The sequence below is a fragment of the Alligator sinensis genome, unplaced genomic scaffold (genome assembly GCF_000455745.1).
Source record: "Alligator sinensis unplaced genomic scaffold, ASM45574v1 scaffold1201_1, whole genome shotgun sequence".
NCBI classification, from domain to species: domain Eukaryota; kingdom Metazoa; phylum Chordata; order Crocodylia; family Alligatoridae; genus Alligator; species Alligator sinensis.
In genome coordinates this window covers 704,300-709,417 of record NW_005842690.1, presented here as the reverse complement: position 1 = coordinate 709,417, position 5,118 = coordinate 704,300, and positions in this window count along the sequence as shown.

Genomic DNA, 5,118 nt, shown 5'->3' with positions numbered 1-5,118 from the left:
TTGTGAGAAAGCAATAGATTTGCGCATGGTTTTCCCCTTATCTGACATCTTTGCAGGGGCTTGAATGAGCAGCCTCTAAGAAGGCAGACAATGAGGCACACCCTAGATTTGCCAGCACTTTTGCTATACTTCTATCAGCTCCATAATAATAATTCAAAACATCAGGGAAAATAGAGGACCAAATCCTGATCACTTCCCAAGATGCCCCTCTCAAGACTATTACTTTTATTAATAATTTTTTTTAAAATCCAAGTAAGCACCATCAGCCCTATTTAGAGGTGAACAATCAGTAACACAGAAATGAAGGGTCAAATTTTCAGCCTGGTTTTAATCAGGTCCCCATTTTCAGGGCTGCAAATAATTGTGGAAGAAGTTTTAGTATGGAACAAATTAAGGTATAAATGTATTCTGTACTTACTTTCAGTGTGGATATACTGAGGGCACACTAGGAGTTGTTTTGCTATGCAGTGAAGCCATATCTAGTTTAGCATGGACTAAAAGTATCCACATGGGGAGTTCATGCAGAGTAGCTACAGGGTGTGTCTACATGAAATGCTTTACTGTGCAGTACAGCCAATTATTGCACAGTAAGCATCTGCACGTGTAGACACTTACTGTGCATTAATTGGCTCTAATCACAAGTAAATTTCCTACCTGCAAATGCAAGTATCAAATTTACTCAAGATTAGTAACTGTGCAGTACTGCTCATGTAGATCCCTAACTGGGAGTAAACGTGCTCCCAGTCAGACAGGCAGCAGGTGGGGAGAGATTGCTCCATGCCCTTGGGAGCTTCCTGCTGCCAGAGCACAGGGACAATGTCCTCCTTCGCAATCACGGGGCTGGTCACAGAACCCAGGCTGGGAGATCCTTCTCTTCCAGTGCCAGGTCTGTGGTCATTGAGCTCACACTAGGAGAAAAGGATCTCCCAGCACCAGCCCTGTGACTGCTATCTGCCCCACAGGGGCAGGGAAACATACACCAGCCCCAGCAGGAGACAGCTGTCTCCTGGCCTGGTGCTCCCTGCCAGCCCTTGGGCTAGCACCCAGGGAGAGCTACAACTCCCCGTGGCTTCTGCAGGGGGCTAGTGCAAGGCCAGCAGGGATGGGAGCATATTGCTGCCATGAGCAACAAATCAGATCACAAGTAGTTTACTCATGAGTAAACTGCTCCCAGATAAAATGCACATGTAGAAACACCCAGAGCATTTAAAATACATACCTTAACCTTCTCTGCATTAGCTTCCCTCAAACTTCCCCATGTCTTAAGTCTCTTATCGACATCAAAATGACTTAAATTGAACCCAAAAAAGGGCTTCTGAGATTATGATTTTCCCAAAGCCAGAAAGTAAGTAGACAGCAGATTTTAGATGAGGGCTTTGGCATTCTAAATTCCCAGTCCTTGTGTTTAATTTATTAGACCATGCAGCTTGACAATATCAGCCTTTGTAATGTGCCTGCACCCCACTAGTTGCATTCTGTAAGTCACCCATATTCAGCAATACAGTTAATCACTTGATTAACTTTAAGGACATGCTTAAGTCCCATTGACTTTAATGGCCTTAAGCCAGGGGTGGGCAATTATTTCAGCTGGAGCGCCACTTAATGGCTTTTGGTGAGCTGTCGAGGACTGCAAGGGTAGCACTGCCCCTTGACAGGTGCCTGTCCCCTGATCACCATCTTGGGACTGGAAGTCCTACCCCCTAACCCCTGACCTTTGCTACTGGAAGTCTTCCCCTCCCCCTTCTCCTTGTCCCCAGAAGTACTCCTTTTGGGAGTGGGGCTTGCCATCTTGGAACCAGAAAAAACCCCCAAATCATATAGTACAAATCAGGCACCTACAATAACATATTTTAATTTTATTTTAAAAAGAATGTTTGTCTTGATTTATGTGCGTTTGCATACTCTATATAGAGGTGATTGCATAATAGCTCAAAATAAAGTCTTACTCTTGTATAGTGTGTGTGTGTGTGAGAGAGAGAGAGAAAGAGTACATGTGGGGAGTTGTGAAGGGGTGTGGGGTTTGTGGGAGGGTGGGAATGTGTGTGGGTGGGTGTGGGGAGATATGAGTAAATGTGGGGGGGGGAGCCCCCTGCCACACGCTCTCCCCTCACCGCTGGTAGCAGCAGCAGGTGGGCAAGCACTCAGGGGGGCTCCTAGCCCAACACAGGCAGAGCCTCCCAGCAGCACATGGCTTCAGCCCCCCAGGAGTTGCACATGGTTGTACAGAGCCTGCTTGGTCCAGCCCACTGGCACACTCCTTCAAACCAAACCAAGCTGGCTCCATGCACCAGCAGGCCACATAGGCCTGGCACTACAGCCAGGAGCCTTACACCATTGGGCTGAGCTAGCTCTGTGCCTCCACACGGGGCTTCCAACACTAGCAGGGAGTCACACATGGAGGTATGGAGCCCACCTGGTCTGCTGGTGCATGGACTGGGAGCTGTGGGGAGTCAAGTGCCACCTGGCTGGGTGGGCTCCATGCCTCCACATGTCACTCCTCGCTACAGTTCTGGAAGCCCCATACAGAGGCACAGAGCCGGCCCAACCCAATGGCATGCTGTTCCCACCTGTAGTGCCAGAAGTCCCATAGTTGACATGGAACCAGCCTGGTCTAACTTGAAGTCACATGCCAGCAGGCCAGACTAGGTTTGGCAGACTCCATGCCACCATGTGCAGCTCCCAGGATTCAGCTGCACACCGCCAGGGGGCTGTGCCTGCAGTGAGCCAGGAGCACCCTGAGGCCCTGCCACCTGCTGCTGGCACTGGCGCTGGAGGCTGTGTACCGTGGCAGAGGGGCCCACACTCACCCACAAACCCCACCCTCACCTCCCCTCCTGAAGGCAGACACTCCCCTCCCCACTCACTAGCTGTCCAGTCACATGCCATCGCACTTAGTGCCTCCACATGGGGCTCCCAGATGGAACGCCGGAAGTCTGACATAGGTGGAAACACAGAGACTGCCCAATCCAATGGCATGTGACTTCTGAAAGTCTGCTTCCTGCTGTCTTTCAGAGGGGCAGCTGCGGATCGGTAATAATTGTTTTTTGGAGGGGCTCCAAAGCTGGATAGAATGGCCTGGTGGGATAGATCCAGCCTGCGGGCCATATTTTGCCCACCCCTGCCTTGAGCACATTAAAACGAAGGAGTACTTCAATATTTTCTTGAAAAGGGCTAGACCTGAATTATGTGACAACATAACCCGGTTCTCTCTCTTGTTAGCCAAAGTGGTAAAACCAACAAATTGGCACCTATCCACACATCTTTTGCCCACATATTATTAAAGTAAATTCAAAACTCCATAAGCCATAAAGGATTAACAATAGAGTTAAATGATTAAAATAAAACAGACATTTAAGAATATTCATGGAGAGATCTAAAAGCCTTTTATAAGTGAGTAACAGTGACTAAAAGCTTTATCTTTGTGAGCAATCAAAAAAAGACTAAGTTCTATGCACTACAAAGACACTGCCTTCCTCTCTGAACCTGTCTGTAATTTCTTTAGATTGAAGAAACCTGTTGGCTTGAGTTCTAAAACCCCAGATAAAAGCTTTGATTTGTTAATTAAATTTTTACTGCTATCTGGATTTGATATCTCAACCAAATTGTATCCACTGCAAAAGCTGCAGAAAAGTCACATCAAAGAGATGTGCCAACTCTATGACCTGTAATTATACAAATTATTGCTCAATGACATACACTATAAAATGCACCTGCCTAGACAGCGCCTACTGCATTACCTACGTCCTACACCTACAACAAAGCCATTTCCCTCAACTGGGAAGAACAAACACATTTCAAACAAAAAGGGCTATGTATTGTTTGTGGCTTGGCATGGAATATGCTGTATTAAGGCTGCTTTGTGACTTTGAAAATGAGGGTGCATTGCCTTTAGGGTGAAAGATAAGTCTAAAGTAATATTGAGGAAGGAAGGGAAAAGGAAGATAACGCAGGAATGAGAGAATGAACAGGAGCAGAAAAACAAAGGGAGGAAGAGGGAAGGCAAACGATGAGGGAGGGAAAGGGAAAAAGGAAAAGAAAGAATAAAGTGATGTATAGACAAGGAGAAGGCAAAAAATAGTTTATTAAATGCAAAAAGCACACTGAAAACAAAAATGAGCCAGACAGATGGGAAGAAATACATGGAGGGAAGAAAGAATATATTAGGATGCTTGCATATAAAACATTGTGTTAATTTTAAATGAAAATTTTGGGGCAAATATTTCTCCACTTAATTACTCATACAATTAATGTACATACTTCAGGAGGTATGACTTTCATCCCTGCCATCAGCTATTTCTTATTAGCAGTATATTTTGGAACAAGTAGAAACTGCTTGTGAAAGTCTCATAGTATGTCCCTTAGTAAACTTGATAGCCTCATTGGAAGCCCCCAAAATGTTCAGCTGCAACTGAACTCCAGCTAGCTTTGAGCATCAAGGACAATAAAAAGTCCTTTTTCAGATATGTGGGGAGCCGGAGGAAAAGCAGGGGCAACATTGGACCCTTGCTGAACCAGATGGGGCAACTGACAACTGATGCCCAGGAAAAAGCCAACCTATTAAATAGGTACTTTGCGTCAGTCTTTCATCAGTCCCATGGGACGCCCATGCCCGCTACAGGGCCGGGAAGTCCGGGTGAGGGTGATCCCCTGCCCTCCTTTAATGCTGACTTTCTGAAGGAACATCTTGAGAAGCTGGATACCTTCAAGTCAGCTGGCCCTGACAATCTTCACCCCAGGGTACTCAAGGAGCTGGCGAGCATCATAGCCCAGCCTCTAGCACGGATCTTTGAAAACTCTTGGTGCTCTGGTGTAGTGCCCGAAGACTGGAAGAAGGCCAATGTGGTGCCTATCTTCAAGAAAGGGAGGAAAGTGGATCTGGCTAACTATAGGCCCATCAGCCTGACTTCTATCCCGGGGAAGAACTTAGAAAAGTTTATTAAAGAGGCCATCCTTAATGGACTGGCCGACGCCAACATCTTAAGGGATAGCCAGCACGGGTTTGTTGCGGGTAGGTCTTGCTTGACCAATCTCATTTCCTTCTACGACCAGGTGACCTATCACCTGGACAAGGGAGAAGAGATTGATGTCATATATCCTGACTTCAAAAAAGCCTTCGAT